We start from the raw sequence: 26155 nt of genomic DNA, 5'->3' as shown, positions 1-26155 counted from the left end.
AAACAAGAAAATAATAAAAAGAAATTAGTATATAAACATACAAAATGATTATTTTAATTTAATAATGTCTATTTTATAATTATAATCTCAAAAAAGAATGAATAAAAAAATAATTTATAGTAGGAAGTAGAAAATTGCTTGGCGATTAGGCGAGGCGAGCCTCAAAGGGCACCTTGTCGCCTTGACAACTATGATGCCATGTAATATTGCATTTAGGCATATAGACTATCACTTAGTATTTTCCGGGGACCAATGATGAAACGATGCTCTACTTCCCTAGACTCTTCTAGCAAGTTTTAAACAATGACTGAGGTACCTACTTTATCTCACAAGTTGGAAGTTTGCTTGCATTAAGACTATTTTAAGGCATGAGGGAATGAAGGCAGGTGTGTTACCTAACCCCTTCCACACTTGTACCTTAATCCTTACCTAGGTTGGTCAGACTTAGTTGCCTTGGAGTCACTTAAGGAATTCTAAGACCAAAATCTCTTTGTTTTTAGTTAGACTAAAAGATTTTCAAAATTCCCATATTTTTGTTCTCTATTTCTTTTTACTAATTTTTGTGTAAAACTTAGGCGATGACTCCCAAAAGCCAAAAACCATCCCACACAGCCAAAATCCCTAAAACCAACACACCATCACCCTCTATTGTGACCCCACACCCACAATCTAACTGCCCATATGAACAAATTATGGACTTTCTATGAAAGGAAATTGATGTCCAATAGAATAAATCGTCCTCTTTATACAAGAAAACTTTAACGAGTTTAACACTATCGTAAACAAATTAGTACCTATCTAGGTACAAATTGATGATGATGATGATGATGAGAAGGAAGCTCTTTTTCTTTGCTCTATACTTGATACATAGGATGGTTTGATTATGAATTTAAGCAATACAAAATATCTATCATTGAAATTTATCATTTCTATGTTGCTCATAGAAGAGTTTAATAGAAAAATTAGAGAGAGATCTTCTAGTGATGCAATGATGATAAGAGGTAAATCCATTAAGAGAAACAAAGTTTAGTAAAACCAATGAATATCCAAAGAGAAAAACCAAGAAAAAAGAACTAGGGTGTTGGACTTATGGCAAGAAGGGTCACCTTCATAAAGATTGCAAGTTACCATGAAATTAGCCAAACACTTATCAGGATTTAGATTCAAAGAAATCCCAAGAAATTATCTTTAAAGGAGGCAACTCATTAGATGATGAAGAATTGTTATCTATTAATCCAAAATAAAGCTTGAAGCATCACTAAATATTGGATTTTGAGACTTCTTCTCATATAACATCATGCAAAGGTTGATTCTAAACTTACCAGTCATGTTCTAGTGAGTCTATTTACATAGGTGATGACAACACATGTAAAACAATGGGAGTTGGAGATATCAAAATTATAATGTTTGATAGTATCATTCATACAATCTCTAATGTTACACATGTTCGAGCCGCTAAAGAGTCTCCTGTTGCTAAGAATGATGATGATGATGACCACAAGTTTCCTGGAAAGAAATGCCAACTAAAAGATCATTAGATGGAACTTTGGTATTTACAAAGGGTAATTTGCAAGGAAAGTTGTACCACTTGATCAAAGATACTATGGTCGGAAATCATATCATTACAAATGTTGTAATCAATTCAATTATGATGGCATAAATGTTTAGGTCACATGAGCAAGCAAGTATTAAGATAATTAAAATTTACTTCATAGCGTAAAATCTACTAATCTAGATTTTTTTTTTTTGAAAATTGCCTATTTGGAGAACACCATAAAGCTAGCTTTCCAAGTCTAAAGCTAGAAGATGATATGTTTTGATAGGCCAATTGTACTTTTCTTACATACTAGGCCTATTTTTAGTTTTGTTTTATATCTATTTAGTGGGCTTTTTACTATGCCTATTATTGGGCATGTTGGCCTCCTTATGTTAGCTCTTAGTTATTGCCACCCTACTAAGAGTACTACAAATTTATCATTCTTTATATGAAAGTATAAAAGATAATGGGATTCCAATGAATCCCATGATCTAATTGCTCTTTCTCTCATCTACTCTTTTCTACTCTTCTCTTCCTCTTCTTTGTTCACTCTTTTTTGTTTCTTCTTATTTCACCTATTTCCTTGGACAATATATAGTTTTTACTACTAAAATCAGCCTACTTGGTATTAGAGCCAAGTTTTCAACCTCGAAGATCATTCTCTTGCAATCTTAGTCTAGTCAATTACATGAGACAGGAGTGCTAAAAGAATAAACTTATTCAACGTTTTGGTAACTTGAAGAGTAAGAAGTTGTTGCCCAAGTATAATTCTTGGAAAAGTTCCTAGGAGTCAAAAAAATCCAAAGAAAACCTTTGTCATTGTAGGTCATGTGGTTATTTGGATTTGATGTATTACTTATAGTTTTTTGGGATTACTTACTTTGAAATAAACTTTGTCTACTTTCTAATGCTACTCAATCCGAGGTGGTGCACGAACTGAGGACAGCAACTAGATAGTCCTTGACAACATGGCGGTGCCGAGCTACAAGGACGGGGTTGCGTTTCAAGACCTGTGATCAAGAAATGAGAAGTTAGAAGCCTAAGGAGTTATCCCCATGTAGGTACTCTAACACTCAAGTCAGTAGAAGGTGATGGATGGTCGGGCCGAGCTATAAGGATGCTGGCCCGAGCAGAGTAACAGTATGGGTGTCAGAAGTTGAGGTCCCTTACCTTGAGCAGGGAATGCCTCTTTATAGCCGAAGATCCGTGTCCTGGTCGGATTGGGCTTCCGGGGTTGTCGAGATGAGGTTCTCCGCTGAGGTCCTTGAGCTAGAGTCCTATTCCCTGACAGAGTTGTCTTCCTCTCTCCTCTTATCTATAGTTGTGTTTATCCACATTGACGTGTGGCTAACATGACTGAGGGAATGAGATGGGGGCCACAATAGTAGCGTAGCTTAACTGAGCTATCTCGACGTGGTCGGGCTATGCCGATGTGGCTGCACTGACTAGTGTGTCCGGAAGCGTGTTGTTAATCACTTCAGAACACCAGTTTAATATTTATAAAACTTTTTCCATTCTCAAACAATTACAAACGCAGTAAAATTGTGAGAATGGGCCATATCCACAGGGAAGCGAGAGAAAAATTAATATGTACTCAAATCCGAACAAGATAACACAAGAGGGAAGTGCAGAAATATAAAAATTAATTAATTAAACTAAAAAAGATAGGATTCAAACATTGCAAAAATTAAAAGTGCAGAAAAATAAATAAATGAAGGAAACAAAAAAAAAAAAATTGTAATTCGATCAGAGGTAGCAGTCTCCGGATCTCTCCTTCGACCCTCGAACTTCACGAGTCAGGCCTTCCATCTTACCTAGCCGAATTCCAGATCTGCAAAAAAGAAAATGAAGATTTAAATGGAATGAAAGTAAATTGCAGAAAAGAAAAATGGAACTGGAAATAAAAGAGCAAAAATTAAATCTAAGAATAATGGTTGGGATTCAAATCCAGAGGTGGTAGTAGTGGCTTTAGTAAACTACAAGTAGGAACCCCTCCTCTTTGCTGGGCGTCCTCCTCTTCCTCTACCCTTAAACTTCTCAACAACAGCCTTTCGTCTTACCTGGGGGCAGAATCCAACCCTTTCTCAGGAGCTCTTGGGTCCTTTTTATAGAGAAAGGTGGATACAATTAGGATTAGAGAGAGAAGTGGGCGACAATTAGGTTTTAGCAAAGTTATGGGCACCCTAGGGTTTGTAATGGAGGGTTACGATGGTTTTAGGGTGATCCTAAGGCTGAGAATAGAAGGAGAGGACACCCAATATTATGTAGGGCTGAGATTTGGGTGCCCAGAAATGAATGGAGGAGATTGAGGTGCCTAGGGTTGAAAGGTGAAGATTAAAAGAGGTGGGTGGCGCCTTAGAGTGGATGGTTGAGATATAAGATGGAGTGGAGGGCTGAGATCTAGTGGTGAGGGGCTGGATGGTGATAACAATTCTTCATGGTAAGAGTGAAAGGAATGGGTTAAAAGGTGCCCTAGGGTTTGCTAAGGTGTGGGGAGCATTCTAATATAGTAGGACGGGCGCTACACTCAGTTTAGCAGATAGGAGGCACCCTCCTGCTCTCAGTTTATCACAAAAACACCCCCTCTCTCAGTTGGACTTCACACCAGCTTTCCAAAAGCTATATTTCAGCCATGAAAATTTTCCAGTTTTGCACTGAATTTGCACATAGACCCACAAAGGCCACAACATTGAAATTAACTAGGAAAATGACACAATTTGACTACACTAAGGCCGAAAATACCCCTGAATTGATACCCTTAAGGCATCAAAATGCAAAGTTATTCACCCTTTATCCCAAAACTGCTCTGATGGCATAGTTAGAGGCATCACACATTATTTCAAAGGGCAACGACCAGTCAGGAGGTTGAAGAATTGGGGCTTTTGCCAGTGCCTCTTTCAGATAATCGAAAGCCTTAAAACAAGCCTCGTTAAAATTAAATGGGACATCCTTCACCAAAAGATTGCATAGAGGCCTAGAGATCTTAGAAAAGTCCTTAATGAACCTACGATAGAAACCAACATGTCCAAGAAATGAGTGGATTTGCTTGACAGAGGTGAGAGGTGGAAGTTTAGAGATTAGGCCAACTTTTGCCTTATCTACCTCGATCCCTCGTTTGGAAACTATGTGGCCTAAGACAATACCCTCTTGGACCATGAAGTGATTCTTCTCCCAACTGAGTACCAAGTTTGTCTCGATACATCGTTGAAGAACTTTTCATAAGTGTTCAAGACAAGTTTCAAAGGAATCCCCAAAGATAGAGAAGTCATCCATAAATATTTCCAGAAAGTCACCTACCATCTCTGAGAAAATTGCCATACACCTCTAGAAAATTGCTAGGGCATTACAAAATCCAAATGGCATTCTTTGGAAGGCAAATGTGCCGTATGGACAGGTGAAAGTAGTTTTCTCTTGGTCTTCAGGGTAAATGGCTACTTGGGTATACCCAGAATACCTATCTAAGAAACAGAAATATTTTTGCCCTACAAGTTTTTCCAGAATCTGGTTAATAAAGGGCAGAAGAAAGCGGTCTTTTTTTGTGACTGCATTGGGTTTCCTAAAGTCAATGCATACTCGCCATCCCATGGTAAGTCAGGTGGGGGTCACTTCACCTTGATCACTAGTGACCACGATGAATCCACCCTTCTTAGGCACCACTTGTGTAAGACTTACCCAACTGCTATCTGAAATTGGGTAGATAATACTCACATCCAACCACTTGACTACTTCTTGCTTGACCACTTCTCTCATATTTGGGTTCAACCGCCTTTGCATTTCCCTACATGGTTTGGAACCCTCCTCTATATAAATATGGTGCATACAAATGGACGGACTAATCCCTTTCAAGTCAGCCACCGACCAACCAATGGTGCCCCTATATTCTCTTAAGACATCAATTAGTTTCTCTTCTTGTATAGGGGTTAAATCGGTTACTATAATTACTGGTAGTGTTTGGTCGGGTCCTAGAAACACATACTTAAGGGAGTCCAACAATGGTTTTAATTCTAGTTGCGGAGGAGATTCAAGAGAAGGCACGGGTGGTTCACTTTTTAGCTCTGGGAGAGGTTCAACAGTAAGCCAAGACCGTAATGGGTGTGGAAACTTTGTTAAAACATTAGCTTCCTTCATCGGGTCATTCGCTATGACCAGTTCAATTTCTTTGGGGTTTCTGTTTACATTTATTGCACAACAATCTTGTTCTGGGTAGGTAGAAGGACTTCTAGACTCATACAGGTCCTCACACTTTCCCTCCCTTTGAAGAGTTGAGATTTCTTTAGCATTTTCTAAGTATGGAACATTAAAGGTTGTAAGATCTTGGTATTAGGGAAGACCTAGGGATTCGTTTCTGGGGTCTACAACTAGCTGACTAAGCATTGAATCATTTCCCACTACAGGTTAGCTTCCATGAGCTGAATTACTTGGCTAAATAATCTTAGAATTGACTGTTGTTGAGATAAGATCAGCTAATGGAGCTACAGAAACCTATAATCAAGTGAATCAGTTTGATAAATTTGAGCCGGTTGAGTCCCAGGGTAATCATTGTACTCACAATGAGTCTAGGCTTCAGACCATTGAGAGTGCACATTTGGCAAGGTGGGTTCTTGGGCTTGGGCCCAATAAGTGAAATTTGGTTGATTTTCCCACCCAGGGTTATATGGACTAAAGCATGGGTTAACATTGGGTTGGAGAAATCCTTTAGCTGCATGTACTTGCTCTGGAATGACCGATTGACATGGGTCCGCCACAGGGCACTGACTAACATGATGGGCTGGGCTTGTACAAAGGGAACATGTTGGGCAGGATGACAAGGTTGGGAATGGGCTAAATTGTTGACGACATGCAAGGACTTGGTCAAGTCTTTGGGCCATCCCATTGATCTTGTCCAGTTGTCGAGACAGATGGTTCCAATCTATTTGTGGCTTAGGTTGGAAGTAGTTTCTCATTCCACAAACTCCGACCATTGCATTCATTTTATTTTGTTTTTAAAATTTAAATTTTGAGAATTTGAAATTTAAATTCTGCGATTTAAACTCAAATTTGAAAGTTTTCTCTCTTTTTTTTATGTTTTATTTTTTTTTTCTCTTTTTTATTCAAAATTTAATTTTTTTGAAATTTAAATTCAAATTCAGATTTTGAAATTTAAATTCAAATTTGAATTTTTAAATTTAAAAAAAATGCACGCAAATCAACCACACGACCTAGGGTTTCCTAAACTAGTGGTTCAACTAATGTGAATCCTTTTAGGTTCACTTGGTATTACACCACTTTCTTTGTTTAGCCAGGTAAGAGGTGGGGATGTGGAAGGCTCCCCTTGCTCTTGCAAGGACCTAATTAAGTAACCACAAAACCTGCTTAGGCTTAGCTATTTAACTTCTTTCCTCAAACCCCAACCGCCGGTTATGGAATGTAATCACAAGTTTCCCTAAAATTTAGCACACCTATGAATCAAATGCGAGGCTCCCTAAAAGATCTTGTTATCCAAACTTTAAATTAGGGTTCGGGTGAACCACACGTGAAGGGTGATGATTTGTGGGCCAAGGAAGGATGATGAAATCCCCACCTTATCTTATTTAAGTTGGATGACCTTAAGTGGATTAACGAAACAAAACAATCAAACAAAATGATTGCAACTAACTACAATGCATGAACAATTATTTCTAAAATGCAATTCAACAATATAACATAAAAGAATAAAATAAACTAAGCACAAGAAGCAATTAAAATAAAAAGAAACCTAGCACATTCACAACTAACAAAATAATTTCAGCAATTAAATAAACCTATATGATGCATGCTCTAGAATATCAAGCCCTAAATGATGGAATGCAAAAGCAAAAATTTTAAATTTTTTATTATTTATTTTTTTAATTTTTTTGAAATTTGAATTTTTAAATTTAAATTTCGAAATTTGAAATTCAAATTCAAAATTTAAACTCAATTTCAAAATTTTAACAATTTCCTATTTATGATTAATTATTCAATTAAATAACTAAAAACAATTAAATAAGGCAACAACTAATTATAACAAACAGAAAATAAAAGAAATAATTATGCTAAAAAAATTAACTACTACCAAAATAAATTCTAACAAGAAAATTAGTATTCTAAAAATTAAATCAAAAATAAAATAAACAAAAGAAAATTATGCGGCAATAAATAAAATAAAATAAACAAAGTTCTTTTTCTATTTTTTTATCTAAAATAAAAGAAAAGCACAAACCTAATAAGACTGAAATTTGAACAAGAAATTAAAATAAAGAAAGAAGAATAGATCTAGAAACAAAACGGAAGAAAAATAAGACTAAAAAAATAAATCGGGTCTAGAAAAAAAATCAATTAAAAATTCAAAAATCACTATTCTACAAAAAAAAGAGTTCAAAAATAAAAACAAAAAAAATCAAAAATAACATGGGACGACTACACCTAAAACGCAATCCAATTAATCTTCTCTTCTCTTCTCTCCCGCAGTCTCGCAACACTCCGATACCCCACCTTTCGCTATTCCGTCCTACATAATCAAAGAGAAACAAGAATTAAACTAAGATAACGGATCAAGTAATAAGACGAAAATAAAAAATAAAGAAACAGATCCGGACAAAGAAAATAAAATTTTTTCTCCATTGCTTCCCTAGCAACGACGCAAAAAACTTGGTGTGTCTGGAAGCGTATCGTTAATCACTTCGGAACACCAGTTTAATATTTATAAAACCTTTTCCGATTCTCAGACAATTACAAACGCAGTAAAATGGTGAGAACGGGCCATATCCAAAGGGAAGCGAGGGAAAAATTAATATGTACTCAAATCCGAACAAGAGAACACAAGAGGGAAGTGCAGAAATATAAAAATTAATTAGTTAAACTGAAAAAGATAGAATTTGAACATTGTAGAAATTAAAAGTGCAGAAAAATAAACAAATGAAGGAAACGAAAATAAAAAAACTATAATTCGATCAGAGGTAGCAGTCTCCGAATCTCTCCTTCGACCCTCGAACTTCTCGAGCTAGGCCTTCCGTCTTACCTAGCCAAATTCCAGATCTACAGAAAAGAAAATGAAGATTTAAATGGAATGAAAGTAAATTGCAGAAAAGAAAAATGGAAATGGAAATAAAAGAGAAAAAATTAAATCTAAGACTAATGGTTGGGATTCGAATCCAGAGGTGGCAGTAGTGGCTTTAGTGAAGTGCAAGTAGGAACCCCTCCTCTTGCTTGGGCGTCCTCCTCTTCCTCTACCCTTAAACTTCCCAAGAACAGCCTTTCGTCTTACCTGGGGGAAAAATCCAACCCTTTCTCAAGAGCTCTTGGGTCCTTTTTATAGAGAAGGGTGGATACAATTGGGATTAGAGAGAGAAGGGGGCAATAGTTGGGTTTTAGCAAAGTTATGGGCGCCCTAGGGTTTGTAATGGAAGGTTACGATGGTTTTTTGGGTGATCCTAAGGCTGAGAATTGAAGGAGAGGATGCCCAATATTATGTAGGGCTGAGATTTGGGTGCCCAAAAATGAATGGAGGAGATTGAGGCACCTAGGGTTGAAAGGTGAAGATTAAAAGAGGTGGGTGGCGCCCTAGAGTGGATGATTGAGATATAAGATGGAGTGGAGGGCTGAGATCTAGTGGTGAGGGGCTGAATGGTGAGGATTAGTAGTTAGGTGGTGCCCTAGGGTTTAAAAGCTGCAGAAAGAGTGATCTAGAATGAGTGGTTGAGATTAAAAGTGGTGGAGGGTGGAGATTAAACACCTGAGGGCGGTTAGGGTTTGCTAAGAGTGAAAAGAATGGGTTAAAAGGCACCCTAGGGTTTGCTAAGGCGTAGAGAGCATTCTAATATAGTAGGAGGGGCGCCAAACTGGGTTTAGCAGATATGAGGCACCCTCCTACTCTCAATTTTTCACAAAAACACTCCCTCTCTCAGCTGGACTTCACACCAGCTTCCCAAAAGCTGCATTTCATCCATGAAAACTTCCCAGTTTTGCACTGAATTTGCACAAAGACCCTCAAAGGTCACAACATTGAAATTAATTGGGAAAAGGACACAATTTGACTACTCTAAGACAAAAAATACCCCTGAATTGATGCCCTTAAGGCATCAAAATGCAGAGTTATCACTAACTAATTGATGACTGGGTGGCCACGTGTCTCTCAGGACCAGCTCATTCATGACCCAAACACCACTCCCCCAATTCTGAAATCGAGGAATGAAGTGTTCCTGCTTGGTTCCTCGGCTAAGGAACTTCCAAGTTGAAGTATGGTTGAGCGTCTGGTTCGCTTGGTGTTCCTCGGTGCTTGGGATCCGGGCAATGCGGTGTCGTGCATGACCTAGATCTGAGCACTGAGGTGTTGAGTTGAGCTTCGTCTGAGTCTCTCTAATGCTCAGTGGTGCTGTGTCGAGAAAGGGGCTGAGCTTCGATGTTTGGGCCTCTTCGATGCTCAGCCATGTTGCGTCGAGGAGGGCATCGAGCTCTCTTTGATTCTCGGCAACGCTGCACTGGGGAAGGTGTCGAGTTGGGCTCCAAAGTCTAGGCCTCTTTGATGCTCGGTGGTGCTGTGCCGAGGAAGGGACCGAACTTCGAGGTCTGAGTTTAATGCTCGGTGGCGCAGTACCGAGAAAGGGGCCGAGCTTCGAGGTTTAGGCCTTTTTGATGCTCATCCATGCTGCGTCGAGAAGGGTGTCGATCTCTCTAATGCTCGGCAACGCAGCGCCGAGGAAGGTGTCGAGCTCTCTGATGCTCGACAATGTTGCGCCGAGGAAGGGCTCTCTGTTCTTTGGCTGAGGAACTTGCTCTTGAAATTTCAGAATCTGAACACCACTCCCCCAGTTCCGAAGTCGAAGAGCAGAGTGCTCGGCTAAGGCACAACGAGGCCTCCCTTGGTTGGTGTTTGCTGTTGGACGTCGCGAAGAGACCCGAGAGGCTGATTGGATCGGTGGTCTTGGGTGAACCTTGGGCATCTGCAACGTCGGTTGGACCGGTGCTACAGGGTGAACTGGGGCAATTAATGCCCTAACCATTACTTGTCAAGATTGCCGCTTCGGTTCCCAAGGCCTTACGCATGCGGTGACAGTCGCATCGATAGGTCTTCCTGAGCTTCGCTAGGGCGGTGCTTGATCCTCACCATTGATCTGGCTTCAATTTGTATTCCTCAGCTTAAAGTTTGGTAAGATGTCTTCCTCATCCCCTCATTCTTCTTCTGGGTCTAGTTCCTCTTCGAGCTCTAGTGGCTCTAACTATGAGTCTGAGGTTGGGGATTTTGAGGCTGTCAAGGTTGGTCTCTCTAGGGTAGAAGTGAAGCTTCCCTTGTGGGCTGGTTACCAGTTTGGGACCACACCCTGCATTTTGACTCCCGGGGTATGGCTCGAATCCGAGCTATGTATGACATCCCCAAGAAATTTAGGATGAGGTATCCATAGCCTCGCGAGATGGCAACTGATGCTCGGCCAGGTGAGATATGTGTGTATGAGAGTAGTTTGGAAGCCGATCTGAGGTTTCCTCAGAACGAAGGGATCGCTGGGGTGCTGGGGTGGTATCGAGTATTGTCGGTGCAACTGATGCCGAACTCCTTTAGATTTTTGTTTGGCATTATGTCCTACTGTGCGTCGTGCATCGTTCCGGGGGCCTCCCCTTCCCAGTTATGCTGTAGGAGCCGAGGACGAGAGTATCGCAGCCTTTGTAGTCTGCACTCACCTGGGAGGAGAGGTCGGACCTGAGCATGATTCATGAGATAGACGTGATGACGTACACATGCTCAGAGATGTTGATGCTCGTCGGGCTGACACACTGGGTGGCCGGTCTATTCTTTTTATTGCTTCGGTTTACTTTGTCAAATCCTTGCTCTCCTTTTCGATCTTGTACTAATTGTTAAGGTTCCTCGGTGTAGGTGTGGAGATGGCCAGCAAGGAGGAGATCGTGTGCCGAATGAGGGAGAGTCAGCAAAGGCAAAACTGAGTTGATTCCCAACTGCAGGTCTGCCCAGATGTGGTTCCTCCACTGAGGTCTTCTAAAAGGGTGTCCCGTTGCTAGAAAAGAGCTTAGCAGCGGGAAAACGAAGATGAGGACGTCGTTATTGTGGATCCCAAGGAGGCTCGTCAGGTTGCCTTTCCTTCACAGACTAAGGTGGGGGGCAGCAGCTCAGACATCCATGTGCTGCACTAGTTAGTCTATAGCTGGGACGGACTAGAGACCCCTAGGGTTCCCAAGCAGCTACTCCACAGAATGATGACGACGTACATTACTGAGGAGGCCGGGAGCACCGGAAGCGGTGCCTTGGAATGTTCACTCATTCGGGCAGTGGCTCAAGTAAGTTTGCACCTATTTTTGTTGCTTTAAGTTTCTTCATGCTAAGAACACTTCTTCTATCTACAGAACACGTGCTCGGCTATTGCCCTGGTTGATCGGCTTCGATACTTGTGAGGGATGTATAAGGAGCATTCTGAGTATCTGTAGATAAAGGCACAATTGGTCGAGCTTTGGGCGGCTGAGAAGCAGTCAGTCGTGCTGGAGAAGGAGGTGGCCAAGCTGAAGGCCCAGTTGGCTGAACAAGCAAACGTGGTACATAGCCTAAAGCAGGAGATTGCCGAGTTGAAGGCAGAGACAGAGTGGCTGAAGAAGGAGGCCGCCGATGAGGTAGTGGATCAATACAAGGCCTCGGTGGAGCATCAACAGGAAATGGATTAGTATACCTTGGCTTCCTTTGAGGCTGGATTCAACGTCTTCCGTAGGAGGGCACTACGTCAATGCCTAGAGCTGAGTGAGATCGCGCAGACTTGGGAGGCATATGGCTCGAACACCCCTCCTGCTTCGGACAACCTTGTCGATGAGGAGGTCGATGGGGGCGAGGATGGTGTGGACGGTGATGAGGCTGCTGATTCCCCCGTCGAGCATTGAATAGCCATGGGTTTCTTTGTTTTTCTTGTTTTTGTAATGGCTCGGTATGTCGAGCCTTGAATGTTGTACTGATGGTTAACTTAATGAAGATACTTTTCTTATTTCAAACTTGCGTGTTGTCTCTTACTCTCTTCTCTTTTTTTTCTAGGTTCCTCGGCCGAGGTCCAGGGTTGTCCGAGATCTTCAGTCTCCGGCTAGTAGAGCTAGAGCATATTTTGAACTTTCATCTCTGAGATGCTCAATTTCTGGTCTCGGGAGCCTATTGGGCCCTTCAAGGGCTGGCCGTTGCTCGATTAGTTCTGACCGACTGTTAGTCTGTGGGTGAGTAGAGTTTAATGACCGTCCTCAGGCCTCGATGGGCGGGGGCGTTCTTCTCCACCTTTGGCTTGGGTCGTGGACAGCCAAGTCAAGTTGGTCGGCGATACGCTGCTGAGCTACACATCGTGGGCTCGGGCCGTTCAAAGACCAGCTGAGTCAGCAAGTTGTGCCGAGCTACGCTTGTGTTGCGCGATGAATGTTCTACGGCTGCGTAGTGCAACTGTGTAGCACAGCTTACATGCTGTGTGTGCAGTGGTGCGTGTGTGTGGTGTGTAGGACAATCAGATGTGTGGCTCAGATAAAAAATTCTACATTAATCATCAAACTACTGATTGTACATTCAAAGATTCCCTGTGTTCCAACTCCTCAATATTGGTCGACCATCGAGGTCTTCGAGTGTGTAGGTGCCCGGTGCAAGAACTCTGGTGACTCTGTATGGTCCTTCCCAGTTTGCTCCAAGCTTGCCTTCCCTAGATGCGGGCACAATGACTTTGTGAAGGACGAGATCACCTATTTTGAACTCGTATCTTCTAAATTTGGAGTCGTAGTATTTCGCCATTATCTGCTGTTGCGCTAACATCTTGATATGTGCACGGTCCCAGGCTTCTTCTACCAAGTCTAACTCTGTGTGGAGGTCCTCGTCATTCTGATCTTCATCAAAAAGCTCGGTCTGGAGAGTTAGGGAGCCTATTTCCACGGGTACCATGGCCTAACCCCCATAGGTCAGGCTGAAGGGTGTCTCTTCGGTAGCCGTCTGCGGAGTAGTCCTGTATGTCCAAAGTATGCTCGACAGTTCCTTGACCCACCTTCCCTTGGCATGATCCAGCCGAGTTCTCAAGCTGTGCAATAAGGTTTAGTTGGTCACCTCGGTCTGCCCATTGCTCTTGGGTCAATGTACCATAGTGGTTCGGTGGTCAATCCTTAGGTCGGCGTAAAGAGCTTCGAACTTTTAGTCAATGAACTGCATTTCGTTGCCTGTGATGAGGATGCGCAGGATACTGAACCGGAAAACAATACCTTGCCAAAAAAATTTCCATCATTGTGCACGGTAATGCATACCAAAGCTTCGGCTTCCACCCATTTGGTGAAGTAATCCACTGCCACTAGGAATAACTTCTCCTGTGCAACTACGGTTGGGAAGGGACCGAGGATGTCCATACCCCACATTTCCAAACTAGCTGGGTTGTGTCAGTGTTTGGCTTCTAGGGAAGTGCGGACTAATGATAGAGATTGGAATGTCGCTGACAACTGTCACATTTCCGAACTAGCTAGGTTGTGTCTTGCTTCATCGTCGGCCAAAAATAACCTTGCCAGAGTGCCTTGTGTGCCATGGTGCACGTGTCAAGGTGGTCTATGCAGATACCTTCGTGGATCTCCTTGAGGACGTAATCTAACTCGGCTGGGGAGAGACATTTCAGGTAAGGGAGAGTTTGTGACCGGCGGTAAAGCTGACCTTGGATAAGGTAGTACCGGGCTGATCTACGTTGGAGTCTCCTTGCTTCTGTCCGATATTTTGGAAGCGTGCCTTCTCGGAGGTACTATGTGTTGGGGTCCATCCAGGATGAACTGTGCTACACTAGAATGATGAGGAGGGCTATCAGCACGATGCTCGGCAGAGCCAACGTGTCTAATTGCATTGTTGCACCGAGGTCGACTTTCGGGGAGCTAGCTAGCTTTGATAGCGCATCGGCTCATGTGTTTTTGGCACGAGTAATCTACTAGATGTTGAAATGCTTAAGCCAGTGGATGAGCTCTTGCACCATCTATAGATAGCTCGCCATCATAGGTGTCCGTCTGCATATCGAACTAGTCGAGGATCTGGTTGACTACCAACTAGGAGCCACTGTAGGCTTTAATTCTCTGGGCTCCCAGGTCTAAGGCAAGGCGGAGTCCGACCATCAGGGCCTCATACTTAGCCTCATTGTTGGACACTTTAAATCCGAACCTGAGAGCATGCTCTAACACTATGTCGTCTGAGCTGTAAAGAATGAGGTTGGCCTCGCTGCCTTGTTGATTTGATGAGCCATCCACATGCAGACTGAGCTTTGATTACAGGTTAGGGTGCGTATTCGATGTCGAACTCACTTAGCTTTATGCTCAATTTGATCAAGCGGCCAAATGCTTCCGGCCTTTGGAGGACTTGCTTGAGCGGCTGGTTGGTGAGCACTCGAATGTTGTGGGCTTGGACTCAGCGATGGAGACCACGTGAGTTGGCATCCACCTACTAAGCCTCTCTTTGGCGGGGATTCACGTGGTTTGGTGCGTCCTGTTGCGGTTATCGGGCTCGCCAAAGCGGGCCATGGAGGTGGACCTCCTTGCTGTGTCTTGCTTCTCATGGTCAGACCACGCTCCCCTCCTTTTTGCCCGATGCGTTTTGGGGTCCTCAACTGCGGCTGGAGGTTGTGGAGTTTCTTGATGTAGAGGGATGCGATGCCAAGATTCCCGAGATGGTGATAGGCCTGTTGATCGTTTAGATTGGTTCTTGGGTATCTTGATCGCTTTCTTGATTGCACAGTGAGAAATGAAAGATTTTCGGGAAAGGCTTTTTGTGCGTTTACCACAAATGGCACCAATCTGATGCTGCTCAATCTGAGGTGGTGCATGAACTGAGGAGAGAAACCCGATAGTCCTTGCTAACAGGGTGGTGCTGAGCTACAAGCATGAGGTCGCGCTTCAAGACCTGTGATCAAGAAAGGAGAAGTCAGAGGCCCAAGGATTTATCCCCGGGTAGGTACTCTGATGCTCAAATCAGTAGGACGTGATGGATGGCCGAGCCGAGCTATAAGGATGCTAGTCTTAGTAGAGTAATAGTATGGGTGTCGGAAGTTAGGGTCCCTTACCTTGAGCGGGGAATGCCTCTTTATAGTCGAAGATCCGTGTCCTGGTCAGATTGGGTTTCCGGGGTTAACGGGATGAGGTTCTTCACTGAGGTCCTCGAGCTAGAGTCCTATTCCCCCGCGGAGTTGTCTTCCTCTCTCCTCTTGTCTGTAGTTGTGTTTATCTGCATTGGCGTGTGACTGACGTGACTGAGGGGTAAGATGGGGGGCCACAATAGTAGCATAGCTCGGCCGAGCTATCCTGACGTGGCCGGGCTATGTCGTCATGGCCGAGCTATGCCGATGTTGCTGGGTTGACCAGGTGGTGACTGAGCAGCCACGTGTCTCTCAAGACCAGCTCAGCCATGACCCGAACACTTTCCTTTTTGAATACACCTAGAGAAATTGATTACTTAATCTCACTTATTCCAAGATCCCAAAAGGAACCCTATAGCGTGAAACCATATTGAACCAAGTAGGGGTTGGTCAATAAAACTTGCTTAGCCTTTCTTTAGTACATAGTTAAGATCACTTATAGCTAAAATAGTTCACTACAAGAAATCATGCTATTAGTGACCAATAATTAGTGAGTGCTTAAAAAATCGTCGTTGTAACACATTAATCACGTCAAGAATAATATGCCATTGTTATTATTTCTTAAAATACTAATATTTAACGACTAATTTCAACAGTCGTAATTATTTGACAATTAGTTTCATTGTTAATTGTTAAATATAAAATTAAATACCTAAAAAAACATTTTCCCTCTCCCTAACAGTCCGTCCTTAATAAAAATTAAATAAAATATTTGATAATGGCTGCACAAGGTAAGCGTGTTTCTAGTTTTTTATCCCACGAAAACTCCTCCTCTCCACTCTCCCTCTTTCTTTCTCCTTCTTGACAGTTCTCTAATTCGACTCTTCCCTTCTCTCTCTCTCTCTCTCTCTCTCTCCGGTCATTCCATAGTTCTCTCTATTTTGATTCTTACTCCCCTTATCTTATTGTTCATTTGCCACCACTGCAACCAAAACGGACGGGAATCATTCTTCTTCATTTCCCACCGATGGAACCAAAAGGAACAGATTGCTCATTTACCACTGCTGCAACCAAAATGGACAGGACGCATTCTTGTTCATTTTCCACCACTAGAACTAAAAGGAACGGATTGCTCATTTTCCACTACTGCAACCAAAAGGGATGATGGACGGTCAAAGATATATTCAGTATAGGTATCTACATATCCACGGACAATCAGAGGTATAAATTCCTCTCTTTCTTACTTTAATCCTTATTTTTTAATTTTTTTTTCTTTTTATTTGAGATGAAGAATTGAACACCCCCATCTAAGTCTTTAGATACCATTGATCAAAAGTGCTAGTAATTAAGTTACCTATTATATGCTTCTATTTTTTTTTTCTTTTTGTAGTGATTGAGTAGTGGTTTCCTCTTATTTCAACCTATGAAAGGCTTTAGGGTTTTGGTTGCTCATAATTTATCCACATTCTAGGTCTTAACAAGTCCAATTTTGCTCGTGTGTTCTTGAGGTATACATCTAACTTGGAAAAGAACGTTGCTTTAACCCCATAAATGGCAAAAATTTGTTTTTTTAGATGTAACTTTTTTATTCTATCCCTTATTTTTCCCAATGGAAGACTAGTCAATTTCCTTCTCTTCCCTACAAGTCTCCTACTTCTCCTTTTGAGTCCCACTCCTTTTCCTATTCCCATTATTGAGTCTGGCAATGATATATTACAAGTATATCAATGAAAGAGGAAATCGTCTTCTACAAATTAGCTACCTCTTGTCTCTTCTGATGATATGAGGAAATAGGTCCCATAGATCCATCAATTTCTATTTTTGTTTTTTCCTTCTCCACATACTTTACCTAGACGTCCTTCTAACCTTAACTTGCCTATTGCACCCTATAAGGTCTTCCATTGATCAAGCATTTCCCATTATATTTCTTATGACCAGTTATCCTCTAACTATAAGTCCTTATCTTGCCACTAAATTTCTTCTACGTCTATTTAAAAGAATGTAATTGAACCAACAAAACAGCTAGGGTGGAAAGTTGCTATGTAGGAAGAGATGGGTGCTCTACTTAAGAATAAGACATAGAACATTGTTAACTTACCAAAGAGGAAGACATTAGTTGGTTGTATATGGGTGTTTACTACTAAGCATAAAGTTTATAGGATTATTGAAAGGTACAAAGATAAGTTTATAGTGAAAAGGGTATACATGGACCCTATCGGTTATGAGAAGATGTTCTCCCTCGTGGCAAAGATAACATCTATTTGATTACAATCATTTATAGATTTACTAAATTGATTGTCTGTGCAACAATCTTTCGTAAGCTTCTTTGTGCCAAAAGTGTATATATTAAAGTAGAAATGCTACAAATATGAAGAAATTGAAGCTTTGTTGAGTTAATTGGTTGAGCTTCAAGATCTCTACACCACCACCACCACATCTCTCCAGGTGAGGAAATTCCAAGCAATTCAAGTATATCAAGGCTACTAAAGAACTTAAATACTTTTACAATTTCTCAAAGGACATGTGCTAACATCACACTGAAGAGAATATTACATCAAGTTGTGCTCAATTTTCATCTATCTTTCAGGATCTTGAGGTAATCAGTAGTATGATGCACTATTTAGATGCTCAACAAGACAAAAGTCAATATAAACAACATTATCAACCAATAATTGGAATGAGTTTGGTTCCTAAGATTTTCTAAACTTACACAAGATATTACAATCAAGAAAAAAACATTTTAAAAGCTAATGGAAGAGATTCCAAACCTTTGGATAAGAATTTACAAGGCTTCTAAGTGTTGGGTTGTCTGTTAGGTAAGACTACTCAAGCTCCATAGAGTGGTTAACTATTCAGAAATGTATAGTAGACTAACAATGACAATCAAGGCAAGTTTAAATTAACTATGAAACGTAGCCGGCCACCTCAAACAACATACTCAACTATGACAATTGAGGTATAAAATTCCAAGATTGTGAAATATAGTTAACCACCCCAGAAAGCATAGTCAATTAACTATGATAGTCGACGCATAAAATGTCAGGAATAGAAAATATAGAAGACTATCCCAAAAAGCATAGTCAACTAATTATTATAACCAAGGGATGAAATATGCCCTGTTTGAGAAGATTAGTTGGCTATCCAAGAAAGCACAATCTATTTGGCAGTGTATGCCCTTAGCTCCAATCATCTTGATGTACATAAACATTTATACATAAATGAATAAAGTACGTTATTGTTTAATGTTGATATTGGCATGTTCCTGTGTATTACCCCTTAAACTAGACACTTAAGAGACTCGTGTTAGTTTATAATGTTCTCGGCCACAAGATAAGCTTGGGGAGTTTATCCTGACAAGGCTGACACTGTGTGTTGCCAAGGAGTTGGAGTATCTTATCTCAGCTACTAAGGTTAAACCCCAAGCACAGCTAATGGGTGTTTATTAGAAGCACTAAACCCAAACCAATTTTTAGTTATGCCCTAGACCTTAGATACAGATGGAAAAAACTAAAAACTTACACATAACCCCAGACTTAATTATGGTACTACACTAAGTGTTGGATTAGACTGTCTTTGATATGCCAACTAGTGAGATTCATTAAGGGTCAAATACCTGGGTATGTTGGCACAGTTTAAGAATTCACTTGAGTGGGTGATCATAGTGATAGGATCTGCCCCTTTGTCAAACAAAGTGAATATCAAGGTATACACTCTCTCTGATGGAAACCTAAACTGCCAGTAGTGGATTTCACTTGTGTTTGAAATCTGGTTTTGCAAAACTATTTATTTGTTATATATACTACTATTTTATGAAAAAAAATTGCAAAAGGTTTTAATCCCGGGATCCATCCGATCAGAGAGTGTGGCACTGCACCTTGCAGTTAGGGGAGAGGTCCTTCCTTATCAAGCAATGTTTGATCATTATGGACCGAAAGGTTAAGTGTAAGAGACCATTAAAGGGTTGTTTACCTGATGGGCTTTGTCTTACATGAGTCCATTATCCTTGGGTCTTCATAGAGTGGCCGAATCCAATGATCATTTAGGTGTAAATGTTGGGCCCAAACTAGACCAATGTTGATTAGGTCAGGGGTTCACTATGTTGAGTAGTAAATTCGGCCTAGCCTCTTTCAAAGGTTGGGTCAAACCCATGTGGACTTGTGTGAGATCATTGTAGGGTCATACAACATACAATGTCAGGCTTAAGTGGCCATGCAACACCTTGGGTCATGAGCCTTTGGAGTAAATGGGCCTAAGGCCTAAAATTAATAAGATTAATTAAGTTGTCATGTGCTCAGGGTCGAATATGGGTTTGGTATTAAGTATACAACACGTATCCTCTTATGAGGATAAGGCTTATCTCTTAATAGAGTCCAGATCCAAATCATATCTGGATAATCTCCTAATTATCCAGATATATTAGGAGAGTGCTCCATCAAGAGATAAAAGAAGAAAAGGGCGAACCAGACTAGAACACTTATCTCTCATGTTCTCTCTTGCTCTCTTTGTCTCCCAAGAAACCCTAATTCGACCTAGGCTTTCAAGAACTGATTTTTTATAAGCTTTTATTCTATTTTTTGCAAGAAAAAACATTGAGAAAGATCAGGCTCACTCACGCATTCGATCCAAGCAAGTTGGATAACAGTTTTGGAGAAAACAGTGTTGTTGAACCGACTTCACCTATACACTACATCATCTTCAATGGAGGCAGGTTTTAGGACTGATTTAGGCGTGAACTTTTAACTTGGGATATGTGTTTGTGGTATTTGTATCAGGTATAATTTCCCCTTTTGATTTAGTTTCAAATCTGATTTGGTTCAGTGCAAGATTAATTCAGAAAAATGCAGTTTTTCAAAACACCGGGAAATTGGTTCTCAAAAGGGTTAGAAAATCTTTGAAATTTTGCCCATCCATTTAAGATGGTTTGGCCATCCATAAGATGGATTCTAACCCTTCCAACACAATCGACTAACCCAGACAAACTAAGTTCAAAGGAACTAGTCGATCGGGAGAGAAAAAATATTCCTCTCTCATCAACTAGCTGACTAACAATTTTGATAGTCAACTACTTCAATGAAATTTGACTTTTTGAAGGCTCTGACAACCATTGCCATTTATGGAAATCCTTCTAATATGTTAGGGAAATTTTAATCATTTTAAAGAAAGGAAAAATCCCTTCAAAGTCTAGAAAATGGTCACTTGTAGAGATTCTTAAGCTTTAACAGTGTTAGAGGTTATCAAAGCTAAGAAGCTTTTGAGCTTGTACAATCTCACCCATCTGTTGGAAGTCTCTTCATTGAGTTGCACATTTGTTAAGAAACTCTAGCAACTAAATATTTTGAGCTTTGCATTGTTATATCTACCTATTCAAAGGTTCTCTTACTATAAGCCTAGTACTGAGATACAACACTACAAGAAAATGGTGCTATAGCTACTAAACTATAGCTATAGATGTAAAAACCGTAGCTAGAACATGGGATACAACTACAGACAATTTCATGTTCGTAGCTATAAACTGGACTTTAGCTATTGACATTTTTTCATGGTTAAAAGCTAATGGTCCATGGATAAAAGATACTTGTAACCATGATTTTTAGATATTTGTGGCTATATGTGTGAAAACTAGATGTTAACCAATAACTATAGCCATTTCATTGGTGGCTAAAGATCTCTTTGCCTATGGCTACAAATTATTTATAACTATAGCCATGAACTTTATTTATCCTTGGTTATAACCATGAAGTTCATGACCAAAAGCTATATATAATTATGGAAAAATTATATTACCCAAAAGATATGATATTGAAAAGGCTTTGACCAATCACAACCACTGTTGAATTTTGATAAAAATCCACCTGATTGGTTATTACTTTTTTGACATGCCAATTAATTGGATTGCATTTTTTTTCCGATATCAAGTATTTCCGGCATCATACACATATAGTTAAACCTTATAGTTATAGCCATAGATTTTAGTTATTGGTAGCTATAAAATGGTTATAAAATATGTTAAAATAATAAATATATTAAAAAAATAATAAAGTAATAAATATTTTAATAAAAAGATAAAAATTAATAAATACTGAAATAGTTACTAAAATGATTAGAAATTCATATAATGCATGTAAATTAATAACTAAGAAATATTTATTATTTATTAATTACTATTAATAGAAAATTCATAATTAAGAAATTATTAAAATAAATAAATATGATTAATAGTAAAAATTAACAATTAATAAATTATTAGTTCATTACTAATGAATAACAATAACAATTAATGATTAAATTATAAATGATTTCATAATTACATTAATAAAAAGATAATAATCTCTAAAACATAAACAAATAAATATTAACTATTATTTAATTAATTAAAACTAATAATTTAATTATTTAAATAAATTTGTAATTAATAGCAAATATGGTCAGACCATCTTAGTTGCAAAACATTGGCGCCTGGCCGTTATCACCCCACAAGAAATTTTCGCTCCCAATAGTCAAATTTTTCCATCATCCCCTTCTCTATTAATCTATCAAGAATTGATCGGTCGAGCCTACAACATCTCGCCCGCTCTCATTCGAACAAACTCTAGCTTGTTGGAACCACTGCCTCTCTCTCTCTCTATCTATCTATCTATCTCTATCTATCTATCTATCTATCTATCTATCTTTCTATTTGGAATTGAGCGTCTTTCTTGGGAAAACCCTAGTTGCATTTTGGCACCATTGCCACCCAAGAGTTGTGGTCACTCTTAGAGGTGTCAATTGGACTGGATTTGGTCCAACCCGATCCAGTTAGTAAAAGTTGTTGAAAGTTGTTTTAGTGTGATCTTTGTGAAGAAAAGAAGAAGAAGCTGAAGGGTTTCAGCAAGAGAAAGAAAAGAAGAGAAAATAGTGGGGTGTCGCTAGAATTGAATTGATCTGGCCACCCTCCCCTCATTGATTTATATACTTTATAAAAAAGAATAGAAACGTACAACGGTACCCTTAGTAGGACGGCTACTTAAAGTAGCTGAACAGTCACAACATAAACTAATGGGCCTAAGGCCCAATAACTTCCTAACTGAATAACTTAAATAAAAATAAAACAAAGCTTGGCCAAATAACTTAAAATCGGCCTAATCTCAACACTCCCCCTCAAGTTGGGAGTAATGTCACACATTTCCAACTTGCGTAGATCATGCTCCAACTTGTTTCTTGCAACACCTTTTGTAAGAACATCAGCAAGCTGCAAATCAGAGTCAATGTATGGAAGACAAGCTTCCCCTAAAGTCACCCTTTCTCTTATGAAATGTTTGTCCACTTTAATCTGCTTTGTCCTGTCATCCTGAACTGGGTTGTATGCAATGTTAATTGCTACCTGATTATCACAATACAACATCATAAGTTCTTCTGCCTCAATACCAATTTCTCCTAACAAGGAATGGATCTATAGAAGCTCTGAAACTCCATGTGTCATGGCTCTGTATTCAGCTTCTGCACTTGACCTTGCCACAACTGTTTGTTTCTTACTTGTCTACGAAACCAGATTGCCTCCAACAAGAGTGCAAACTCCTAATGTAGATCTCCCGTCATCTAGGCATCCTGCCAATCATCTGTGTAAATCTCTAGACTGAACTGTCCATGGTCAGCAAATACTATGCATCTACCTGGGTGTCCCTTCAGATAAGCAAGAATCTTTTCAACAGCCTCCCAATGCTGAACTCGTGGGGCATGCATGTATTGACTCACCACACTCACTACATACGAGATGTTTGGTCTTGTCATACATAAATATAACAACTGCCCCACTAGTCTCTGATATCTCCCAATGTCTTTCACTAGCTCACCTTCTGATGCATTAATTATGTGATTCTGATCAATAGGATTTCTAGCTGCCTTTTTGTTCCAAGCTTCCCTATCTTTAGTAAAAGGTCCAGAACATACTTCCTCTGTGAAATAAAAATTCCATGCTTTGATCTTGCTACCTCAATGCCCAAGAAATACCTCAGCTTAGTCGCGTAGCAATCTGGAAGCTCCTATCTGGAAGATGATCTGGACCTTAGTCGCATGGCAAACTAGACCAAGCTGCAAGACAGAGGATCAGAGAACCCAGGGTGGCTAACCCGGCGAGGTCGCTCTGATGCTTAAGTCAGTATTGTATTATGGTTGCGAGCTGAAAGCTTGAGTGCTAGAATGCTAGTAAGCAAAAATCGCGCGTACTTAAGTCTTGGGGTTGATGCCCTTAAATAGCTGGGATGCCATGGGTCTCGCGAAACGCTCCCAGAATCTCTATCTCATGACATAGGGATCTGTTCCGCTTTGGAAGGTGGGTAACGTACCAATTAATAAGGCTCACTATTTCCTTCCTATTTGGGCGGGATGAGGATAAGGCCTACAGTTACGCGGCGTGATTCCAAGAAGTTTGGAGATGACTAGCGAACTTCTAGGTTCGGTTATGTGGCACCTCACATGCGTGGGTACCGAGGTACCTGGGTTCCGAAGTGCTCTAGTTCCAAAGTGCTCTGGTTCCAAAGTGACCAAGCTCCCGAGGTCCTGCGATCTTCTATCGTGGTGCCACACATTGATTTGTTGTCTGGCTGGCAGGTTGCATCACGTGTTCCTTACTCATTAGGTCGGGCCAAATCACCCCTCATCAATTGCCCTCACTCCCCATGCCAGGGGTTCCGACCTAGTGCGAAGAGTTCATGGTGAGCCCAGGTGGATTTGGCATAACTTTAAGCAGTTCGGGAGGTGACTCTTCAGTCGGACCTGGGATTACCCAGATCGTGTACCGGGTACGCACGGACATCACGCTATTTATAAACTCCACGGACATCGCGTACCGGGTAGCGTGCAGCTGGTTTTCATGGAAGCCGTCGGATCGCATAGATCTCGACTGTTGAGTCTCGGTCGCGGTGGCTATGAATAAGGGCCAAACAGACCCATTTTTCTCGCCACATATTGCGCGCTCAAGTTTGTTGAGGTCGCGCTTCAATCTTCCAAGTTGGCATTAGTTGCCTTTTGCATCCGAGGTCTTTCACTTTCTTCGGTCTTCTTGGTGAGTTCATCTCTCTTTGTTTCCATTTCTTTTTGTCTTGTTCCTCTAGTTCAGTATGTCTAGCGTCAACTTAGGTAGTCTTTTTTACGGGAGTGAACAGTCCGTCGAAGCCGAGGTGGGCACCTCAGCGCAAGTTGTAGAGTCACACTCAACCGAGGTGAATGCCTTGGCACAGGGTTTGGACTTCAACCCGTCCGAGGTGGACTCACCTCGGTAGGAGTGCGAGGCTTCCGACAAGGGGGCCTCCATTTCGCATCGGGCTCGAGGACCAGACAGCTTTGGTCATTCCACAATGACGGCTGACAAGCTCCTGTCTTTGGTAGCTCGGTACAAGTTGCCTGATAGTCGTGTATACAACATTCCCTTAGGTAGTTTTCCTTGGGATCACGATCATGACAAGATTGTAGTGTTCGAGGAGCAGCTCATAGTCGGGCTGCGATTCCCACTTCACCCTTTCATCACTGAGGTCGTCAAATTTTTTGACATCCCCATAGATCAGCTCCATCCCAACTCAATTCGTAACATTATAGGTACCATCTCCCTTTTCCATGACTATAACCAGCCTTTGAACCTCAACATCTTTTCTTCGATCTTCTCCATTAAAAAGAATTTCACCTGTGTTCTCCCCGACCACAGGTGAAGTTATTACATGTCCCCCTATCTTGGCTACAAAATCTTGCACGACCTCCCAAATAAAGACCCAACCTGGAAGAGGCGCTACTTCGTAGTTCATAACACTGCGGGGTGGCCGTTTCCAACTCACTAGAGGCCTGGCATCAGGTTAGACAAACAAATATAGGAGGAAGTCCGATCTTGGGCGAAACTCGCGTTGAAATTTGAAAACTTTGTGACCGAAGAGAAGCTCATACAGGCCAGGCTGAGTCCTCCTGGTAGGTCGCCATTATGATTGTCATACTTGTTTTCCTATTCATGGTTTATCCTGATCTTGTGATTTAACCTGTTTGTTACTTCTTGCAAGAGCCATGGCTGATATCCCTGCTGCCGAGCTCTTCGGAAGCATGAAGAAGTGGAAGAAGATGAAGGTTTGTCTCCATGAGGACGCCACCACTTCTAGTGTCGACACTGTTGCCCCCGAGCATCCTCCGGTTATCGACTTGGTCGAGGAAGACCAAGGTAGGGCTTCTTTGTCTCACCAAACCGAGGAAGCCCCGATGTCTAAGCCCCAACCCACTCAGGCGGCCACCCCTTCAAGAGATGACACATCTCGGGCAGCTCGGAGCATTTTGACTCCGAAGTTTGGTCTCCTCAAGAGTAAGGACGCAGTTTTCACCGAGGAGGTTGCGTATTGGGCTAATCTGCTGGTGGCTCAGCTTAAGGCCAGAGCGGTGACTCACTGCATGGTGGTACATGTTTGATCCTTGGATTGTACTCTTTGTAGCTCTCCTTCGGTACTTAGATTTTGTTTCTTCTTTGGTAGGTGAACTCCGCAATCCATGCTCTTACTTATCAATCTGAGGTGCAGCTGAAGCGAGCCCACCAGGCTGAAGAAACCTCCTAAAGTTCTCAGCACGAATT

The 26155-nt window shown here is 41.1% G+C and overlaps 1 long non-coding RNA gene across 2 annotated transcripts in view; it reads right to left on the bottom strand.

Annotated features, from left to right (window-relative positions):
- Positions 1 to 1247: 1247 nt before the first annotated feature.
- Positions 1248 to 26155, bottom strand: part of LOC148791905 (uncharacterized) — a 52657-nt gene continuing 27749 nt past the window's right edge. Inside the window, exons 2-3 of one of the 2 annotated variants that reach the window (XR_016076368.1) lie at positions 2418 to 8045; positions 1248 to 1506 (exon numbers count right to left, since the gene is read on the bottom strand). This is a non-coding gene — a long non-coding RNA (uncharacterized LOC148791905). The other variant, XR_016076369.1, reaches the window with a different exon arrangement.

Source organism: Nelumbo nucifera, chromosome 5, assembly GCF_055504915.1.
Source record: "Nelumbo nucifera cultivar China Antique chromosome 5, China Antique-T2T, whole genome shotgun sequence".
In the NCBI taxonomy this organism is placed as follows: Eukaryota; Viridiplantae; Streptophyta; class Magnoliopsida; order Proteales; family Nelumbonaceae; genus Nelumbo; species Nelumbo nucifera.
The sequence above is the reverse complement of the archived record's forward strand: the minus strand, read 5'-3'. Positions and strand labels throughout refer to the sequence as shown.